Raw genomic sequence first — 9947 nt, 5'->3', positions numbered from 1 at the left:
AAAAACCCAAAACCCAAACACCTACAAACCCCAAGTGATTGAGCATCACTGAAGAGATTGATCCTGAGTGGATCCGACGCTTGTCACCTTTGAAGACTATGCTTCTTCCAGACGGTTAGGCGTCATGGTCTAGAGCATCCAAGAGGAATTGTGGATCACCGAGTGACTGAGTTTGTGAAGGTTTGGAAGTCGCCTGAAGACTTACTATGAGTGATTGGACGAGGTCTATGTGACCTTAGTTCAAGGAGAATATGGCGAGGACTGGGTGTCCTCAGCTGCGTGTTCAGGACTGGGTGTCCGGGACTGTGTGTCGTCGAGTTTAAATACTCAGCCGCTCCAACCAGATGTACAGCTGAGACAGCAGTTGGAACTGGTCTACCAAATTATTGTCTTCACCAAGCTTAATGGTTCTATTTCCTCAACTCTTTCATTTCCTCATAACTGTGTTGTGTGCTTGTTCATATATGTGCTTGAAGACTTTGACTGAAGACTTTCTCAATTTCCTCAATTCAATTTCTTCAGTCTATTTGTCTTCATCCTGTGTTATCTTGTGCTCACGCTACCTGTACTCTGTGCATGTCTTCATTTTATCATGATGACTATGCTTGTATTCTGTTATGTTTACTTTTGAGTACTTATTCCGCTGCTAGTAGTTCTTCGCTAAGGATTTTCCTCACCGACAAATTCCTCAGTGAAGAATTTCATAAGAATCACCTATTCACCCCCCTCTAGTCGATATAACGCACTTTCACACAGCAAGAACCAGCGGCAATGTACTCAGCTTCAGCAGTAGATAGTGATACGCGGTTCTGTTTCTTCGAGGACCAACAGACCAAGGATCGTCCGAGGAAATGACATGTACCAGATGTTGACTTGCGGTCCACACGATCACCAGCATAGTCAGAGTCAGAATATCCAATGAGATCAAAAGCCGAGCCCTTGGGGTACCATAATCCAAGTGTTGGTGTGTGAGCTAGATATCGAAGAATATGCTTCACAGCCTTATGGTGTGATTCCTTCGGTGTAGTTTGAAATCGGGCACACATGCAAACACTAAGCATTATATCTGGCCTAGATGCACATAAGTACAATAAAGAACCAATCATGGAGCGGTATACCTTATGATCGAAGTCAATACCATTTTCATCAGTGCACAGATGGCCATTTGTGGGCATAGGAATTTTGACTCCTTTGCAATCTTGCATGCCGAATTTCCTCAGTACATCCTTGAGGTATTTCGCCTAAGATATGAATATGTCATTGCGTTGTTGACGAATGTGAAGACCTAAGAAGAATTTCAACTCTCCCATCATAGACATTTGATATTCTTCACTCATCATATAGGCAAATTCATCACTATAACGTTGGTCAGTACAGCCAAAGATAATATCATCAACATATATTTGGCACACAAACAATTCACCATCATAAGATTTAGTGAAAAGAGTAGGGTCGAGTGAACCAGGTTTGAAGCCTTTCGTCATGAGGAATTCCTTCAAGGTATCATACCACATCCGTGGGGCCTGCTTGAGACCAAAGAGGGCCTTGTTGAGTCTGAAGACTTTGTCAGGATTCTTTGGATCTTCAAAACCTGGGGGTTGGGCAACATATACTTCTTCCTCAAGCTTACCATTGAGGAATGCACTTTTCACATCCATTTGATATAAAGTGATATCATGATGGTTAGCATAAGCAAGTAATATGCGAATAGCCTCAAGTCTAGCAACAGGTGCAAAAGTTTCATCGAAATCAATTCCTTCAACCTGTGTGTAGTCTTGAGCTACAAGCCGTGCCTTATTCCTCACCACAAGGCCATTTTCATCTTGCTTGTTGCGGTATATCCACTTTGTGCCAATGATATTGTGCTTGCGAGGATCTGGACGTTTGACCAATTCCCAGACATTGTTGAGCTCGAACTGATGTAATTCTTCTTGCATGGCCTGAATCCACTCAGGCTCCAGAAATGCTTCATCTACCTTAGTGGGCTCTGTAATAGAGACAAAAGCATAGTGCCCACAAAAGTTAGATAAATGTGAATCTTTTGAGCATGTGAGAGGACCTGGCGCTTTGATGTCATTGATGATCTTTTCAACTTGCACTTCTTTTGCAATGCGAGGATGAGCTGGTTGTCGATGAAGAATTTGATCAACATTCTCTTCAGCACCATTTCTTCAGTATTATCTTCAGGTGCATTAGCTCGACGTTCTTCATGTTCTGGAATGAATTCTTCAGCAGATTCTTTAGTGGGAATGACATCCTCAGTAGCCTTGAACTTGATAGTTTCCTCAAGTGCTGGTTCATCTATCGCAGTAGGTAGGTGCTCTCTTTGCGAGCCATCAGTTTCATCGAACCGCACATCTACAGTTTCAACAACCTTGTGAAGAACGTTGTTGAAGACCCTGTAGGTGTGCGAGTCCTTTCCGTAACCAAGCATAAAACCTTCATGTGCTTTCGGTGCAAATTTTGAGTTGTGATGATGATCTCTAATCCAACATTTAGCACTGAAGACTTTGAAATAACTTACATTGGGTTCCTTATCAGTGAGGAGTTCATAGGCAGTCTTGTTGAAGAATTTGTGAAGATATACTCTGTTGATGATGTGGCACGTAGTATCAATTGCCTCAGTCCAGAAACGATGAGGCGTTTTGTATTCATCAAGCATAGTGCGAGCCATCTCAGCAAGAGTCCTATTCTTGCGCTCCACGACGCCGTTCTGCCAAGGAGTATAAGGAGCAGATAACTCATGAGTAATACCAAGTTCATCAAGATAGTCATCGAGACCAGAATTCTTGAACTCAGTGCCATTGTCACTTCTGATGTGCTTGATCTTCACACCAAAGTTGGTTGAAGCCCTCGAGGAAAATCGTTTGAAGACTTCCTGCACTTCATGTTTGTAAGTAACAAGGTACCCATGTATAACGAGAGTAATCATCAACAATAACAAAGCCATATTGAGATGCTTCATTTGAAACAGCAAAATAATGATTAGGACCAAAGAGATCCATGTGAAGCAATTCAAATGGGCGAGTGGTGGTCATGATAGTCTTCGCTGGGTGCTTGGCCTTTGTCATCTTCCCAGCTTCACTGGCTCCACATAGGTGATCCTTGAGGAATTTGACATTCTCGATGTCAATTACATGCTTCTTCTTCGCAAGCGTGTGCAAATTTCTCATGCTTGCATGACCAAGTCATCGATGCCAGAGCCAGCCTTCTGAAGCTTTTGCAAGTAGACACACGGCTGGTTGTGGTCCTGTAGAGAAATCAACAATATACAGGTCTCCTTTCCTAAAGCCTTCGAAGACTTTGGAGTTGTCAGCTTCCATAACCATAACACAACGGTACTTGCCAAAGATAACAACCATATCAAGATCACAAAGCATTAAGACAGACATAAGGTTGTATCCTAAGGACTCAACAAGCATGACTTTGTCCATGTGTCAATCCTTTGTGATTGCAACCTTACCTAGACCCAATACCTGACTTTTGCCTTTGTCAGCAAAGATGATATGCTTCAGATGCGACGGAGATAATGGAGCATCCATCAATAGATTCTTGTCACCGGTCATGTGATTTGTACATCCACTATCGAGGACCCACTCAGTGGCTTTGGGTTGATCATCCTGCAGATGAATTAGTGCAGCTTACAAACTCATATACTTCATCAGTGAAGAATATGACATCAATTCATCAGACCAATTTCATCAAGCAAAAGAACAGATAAAGCAATATGAGGACGTGAGAAATGAAAGTTCATTTCTTCATGATTAGCCTGCATCTTATCAGGCATTCTCAGGTCTCCAGCAAATTCTTCAGACGACTACGTACGTTTGGAGACCTGACCCTGCAGAAGAGATTAGTTCTTTTTCTTCACCACCCACATCTGAAGGGGTGGCAAAGAGTTCATCATTCTGCGAGCTCCATACGAGAAGGATGGCATAGAAGCCAGGCCATTTCATTTCACATAAGAGGGGTTAGAATAAGCATACGAGTAAGCAGAGAAATTCTTTGAGGACTTATGGACATAATAATTTGAAGAATAATGCACATATCCATAATCCTTAGATCTTCCCTGTGAAACAGACGGGTTAGCACGATGATGTTCATTTTAGGACTTTGATCCTTTTGAGGAATTTGATCCATGTGAGGAGTATGGTCCGTATGAGGACTTGGATCCATATGAAGAATTTGATCTGGGGTTCCTAATCTTCACAGGTGACATCATGATGACATTCACCTGAAGATTTTCAAGGCATCTTTTGGGAACCCAGATTTTCCTCATAGGGGGACCGTTCCTGCAGTTAGTGCCAACATATCTAGCAAATACTTCGCCATTCTGATTTTTGAACAGTTTGTAGTTGGAGTCAAATGACTCATCATCAGAATGAGGAGATTCACATGCATATCCAGATAGGTTAGATGGATCAACTGGAGGTCCCTTTGCAGCAACCCATGTAGTTTTGGGGTACTGCTCAGGCTTCCAATATGTACCATCAGCGTTGAGTTTCCTCTCAAAGGCAATACCCTCTTTCCTAGGGTTCCTGTTGAGGATCTGCTTTTTAAGCACATCACAAAGAGTCTGATGCCCTTTAAGGCTTTTGTACATGCCTGTCATGTACAATTCCTTCAGCCCTACATCATCAGTGATACTAGCAATGTCCACAGATGAGGAATTAGTGATAGCAGAGGCATGTGAAGAATTTGAAACATTAGCAGCATTTGAACATTCAGGTGAAGAATTAGCAGATTCACGTTCAATGCATTTCAAACATGGAGGAACAAATTCTTCCTGAGATGCGTTGATTTGTTGAGCAAGTAATGAATCGCGCTCCTTCTGAAGATCTTCATAACTCACTCTTAGCTTCTCAAGGTCTTTCTTTCTTTGAAGAAATTCATAAGAAAGCTTCTCATGATCGGATAAGAGAGTGTTATGATGACCTTGAAGATTGTCAAACCTAGTCTGAAGTCTCTGAAGATTTTCAGTCAAGGCTTTAGTGCGATCCATTTCTTCACCCAACATATCATCACTTTTGTCTAGCATGTTTTGAACCTTTTCAAGAGCCCATTGTTGTTTTACAGCAATCTTAGAAAGTTTAGAATAGCTGGGCTTAAGGTTTTCATCAGATTCATTCTCACTTGATTCAGAGGAGGTATATTTGAGTACCTTGGCACCCTTTGCCATGAAGCAATAGGTGGGAGCATAGTCATCATCGCCTTCATCAGCCTTGTTGGTGAGGTCATTTTCTTCAGTGTTGAAGATAGACTTGCTGACGAATGCAGTGGCGAGAGCTAGGCTCGCCACTCCGGATTCGGACTCCTCAGATGTCTCCTCTTCCTCATTTTCTTCAGATTCAGCCTCAGAGTCCATTTCCTAGCCAATGAATGCCCTAGCCTTCTTGGAGCTGCTCTTCTTGTGATATGAAGACTTTGAGGATTTTGATGATGAAGATTTTGTGGATTTCTTCTTTTTCTTCGCATCATCACTGTAATCCTTGTATTTCTTATTCTTTGATTCCTTTTCCCACTGAGGACAATCTTGAATGTAATGTCCAGGTTTTTTGCATTTGTGACAGAGCCTCCTCTTGTAGTCACTGGATGAGAAATCATCGCTCCTTGAGGGTCTTCCAAGGCGACCACGTCTTGAGAATTTTTGGAACTTCTTCACGAGCAGAGCCAAATCATGGCTTAGTTCTTCAGGATTACCAAGGCTGCTACTAGAGTCTTCATCTTCGGACTCGGATACCGCCTTGGCCTTCAGTGCGCGTGATCTGCCATAGCTCGAACCATAGAGGTCTCTTTTTTCAGCAAGTTGGGACTCATGAGTATTTAGCCTCTCGAGAATATCAGCAGGATCAAGTGACTTGTAATCAACACATTCTTGTATCATCAATGCCAGAGTGTCAAATGAGGAATCAAGTGTGAAAGTGCAATTATCCCTAGGTGGTTTTGGTAATTCATAACAACATATAGCTCATTGAGCTAATGCTATTCCAAGATGATCATTTCAGGAAAGCTCAATGATTAGCATGGCATGGATGGTGAAAGTGGAACCCTCAAAATGCTAAGGACAAAGGATTGGCTCTAGCTCATATGCTCAAGACTCTTCATTTTACATTTTAGTGGTCCAAGATCACATTGAGTCCATAGGAAAAGCCAATACTATCAAGGAGGGATGAGGTGTTGCTTAATGAGCCTCTTGCTTCATGTGCTTAATGATATGCTCCAAAATCCTCGGCTACTTTCCCATATCCACATTTGACCTAAAACCAAAGCCAAACTCGGCCCTACCGATTCTTTCAACCCGGCGCCACCGAGTTTCACTTGTCATAGCCATTGCCAAACCCTAAGCAAATCGGTTCTACCGATAGGGATCTCGGTCTCACCTAGATGGGATTGCAATTTCTCTGTTTCCTTTTCGTAACTTTTCGGTCTCACCGAAAGAGCGGATCGGTCCCACCAAGATTGCAATGTAAACTCACTGTTTCCTTTTCGTAACATTTCGGTCTCACCGAGAAGAGCGAATCGGTCCCACCGAGTTTGCCTAACCAACCCTCTGGTTAGCTTATTACCAAATCGGTCTCACCGAGTTTGTGTAATCGGTCTCACCGAGATTACGTTATGCCCTAACCCTAACCATATCGGTCCTACCGAGTTGCATGTTAGTCCCACTGAAAATCTCTAACGGTCACTAGGTTTACTATTTCGGTCCGACCGAGTTTGTTGATTCGGTCCCACCGAGATTGGTAAATTGTGTGTAACGGTTGGATTTTGTGTGGAGGCTATATATACCCCTCCACCTCCTCTTCACTCGTGGAGAGAGCCATCAGAACACATCTACACTTCCAACTCATATGTTCTGAGAGAGAACCACCTACTCATGTGTTGAGGCCAAGATATTCCATTCCTACCACATGAATCTTGATCTCTAGCCTTCCCCAAGTTGCTTTCCACTCAAATCTTCTTTCCACCAAATCCAAATCCTGTGAGAGAGAGTTGAGTGTTGGGGAGACTATAATTTGAAGCACAAGAGCAAGGAGTTCATCATCAACACACCATTTGTTACTTCTTGGAGAGTGGTGTCTCCTAGATTGGCTAGGTGTCACTTGGGAACCTCCGACAAGATTGTGGAGTTGAACCAAGGAGTTTGTAAGGGCAAGGAGATCGCCTACTTCGTGAAGATCTACCGCTAGTGAGGCAAGTCCTTAGTGGGCGATGGCCATGGTGGGATAGACAAGGTTGCTTCTTCGTGGACCCTTCGTGGGTGGAGCCCTCCGTGGACTCGCGCAATCGTTACCCTTCGTGGGTTGAAGTCTCCATCAACGTGGATGTAGGATAGCACCACCTATCCGAACCACGGGAAAACATCTGTGTCTCCAATTGCGTTTGAATTCTCCAAACCCTTCCCTTTACATTCTTGCAAGTTGCATGCTTTACTTTCTGCTGCCAATATACTCTTTGCATGCTTGCTTGAATTGTGTGATGATTGCTTGACTTGTCCTAAAATAGCTAAAATCTGACAAGAACTAAAATTGGGAAAAGGTTAAGTTTTTATTTGGTCAAGTAGTCTAATCACCCCCACCCTCTAGACATACTTTCGATCCTACAAGTGGTATCAGAGCTTTGGTCTCCATTTGCTTTGATTTCCATAGCTTTTGGTGGTCATAGCCTTGGTTTCACAACCTAGGAGAGTATGGCGTCTAGCGAGGGAAATTATCACCGTAGAGGTCCTTACTTTGATGGTACTAATTTTGCTAGTTGGAAGCATAAAATGAAAATGCATATTCTTGGACATAACCCCGCCATTTGGGCTATTGTGTGTGTTGGTTTGCAAGGTGACTTCTTTGATGGGAGAGAACCAAACCGTGAAGCTACCGCGGATGAGTTGAATATGTTGCAATACAATGCTCAAGCTTGTGATATTCTCTTCAACGGATTGTGCCCCAAAGAATTCAACAAAATCAGCCGTCTTGAGAATGCAAAGGAAATTTGGGACACTTTGATTGATATGCACGAAGGTACCGACTCCGTCAAGGAATCCAAATTGGATGTGCTTCAAAGTCAACTTGACAAGTTCAAAATGAAGGATGGTGAAGGTGTCGCTGAAATGTACTCTAGGCTTGCTCTCATCACAAATGAGATTGTCGGCTTAGGGAGTGAAGAGATGACCGATAGATTCATCATCAAGAAGATTCTAAGAGCCTTGGATGGAAAATATGATACCATGTGCACATTGATCCAAATGATGCCCAATTACAAAGATCTCAAGCCAACGGAGGTAATTGGAAGAATTGTTGCTCATGAGATGTCACTTAAGGATAAAGAGGAACTTCACAACAAATCAAGTGGTGCCTACAAAGCCTCATGTGAAGCCCCTACATCATCAAGTGAGAAACAAAACTTCAATGAAGAATTGAGCTTAATGGTGAAAAACTTCAACAAGTTCTACAAGAGTAGAAGCAAAGATAGAAGCTCCAAGTCAAGGTCCTACAATGACAAAAGATCTTCTAGTCGAGAGCGAAACTGCTACAATTGTGGAAGACCCGGACACTATTCCAATGAGTGTACGACTCCCTACAAGAGAAGAGAAGACTCTCCAAAAAGAAGAAGCAAAAGAGAAGAATCACCACCAAGAGAGAGAAGGAGTAGAGATGATCGTTATGAACGAAGACACTCACGGAGAAGCAAGGATTCGGAAAGGAAGAAAAAATCATCAAGGAGCTACACAAAACGAAGACATCAAGCTCATGTTGGTGAATGGGTATCCAGCTCCGACTCCGACAACCACTCCGAGAGAAGTTATCACTCCGATTCCGAATATACTCAAGATGAAGGTGTTGCCGGTCTAGCACTTGTGTCAACCAACTCCTACGACATATTTGACTCACCAAATGAAGGAATTGGAAGATGCTTCATGGCCAAAGGTCCTAAGGTAACACACCCCGAGTATGTTGATTTTAATAGTGATGAAGATGATTTGTTAGGTGATGATGATTTACTTGTTGACAACTCTAGTGATGAATACTATGATGAAACATCAATTAATCATGCTAATCAAGATAAAACGAATGACAATGATAAGGAGAAGATTGAGGCTCTAACTAAAGAACTAAACACTCTTAACTTAGCTCATGAAACTATCTTTGAAGATCATCGAGAACTTTTAAGAGCTCATGAGAAGTTACGTTTTGAAAAGCTCAATCTTGAGCAAGAGCATGAGTTTTTAAAGGCAATCAATGATGATCTCCGCAAGAAAAGTTCTTCTTACATTGCCAAGCATTTACTCTTATCCACTTACATGCCTCAAGTCAAGTCTAGTAACAAGAACAAGAAAGATTCTTCCTCTAGTAGTAACAATGATCATGCTAAATCCAATATTGTTGCTTCTAGTAGTTCTCTTGATTCCACTAATGATTCTCTTAGCCAAGTTACACTTGATCAAGAAAATAGCTTATTGAAGGGAATTATAGAGAAAGGGGTGTACAAAAGCCTTACCGGGAGTAAGCAATTCAAGGAAATTGTGCGCAAGCAAGGAAGGCACCGGAAGAATCAAGGTGTTGGTTTTGAACAAAAGTTCAATGCCAATGGAGTTGAGTGGGAAGAAGATCAATACCCCAAGACAAAGTTTGTTCCTCAACAAGAGAAGTATGATCCTACTTCCTTCAAGGGGACACAAGCTCAAGATGATCTTCCACCACAAGACTACAAGCAAAAAGGCAAGGACAAGCTTCAAGAGGAAATTGATGCATTTGAAGAAGCTCCCAAGACCTTAGTCAAGTGGATTCCCAAGACCACTTCAAGTTCCACTTCATCAAGTACGACTACAACTCCAAGGATTCCCATCAAGATGGTGTGGATCCAAAAGAAGAAGAACTAGAGAGTTCTTGAGGGTGACTCCGCCAACATACTTCACTCTTATCATTTTGGCAAGAACAAGTGCAATCAACTTCCAC

Source organism: Triticum aestivum, chromosome 2A (assembly GCF_018294505.1).
Source record: "Triticum aestivum cultivar Chinese Spring chromosome 2A, IWGSC CS RefSeq v2.1, whole genome shotgun sequence".
In the NCBI taxonomy this organism is placed as follows: domain Eukaryota; kingdom Viridiplantae; phylum Streptophyta; class Magnoliopsida; order Poales; family Poaceae; genus Triticum; species Triticum aestivum.
Note: the sequence above shows the minus strand (reverse complement) of the source record.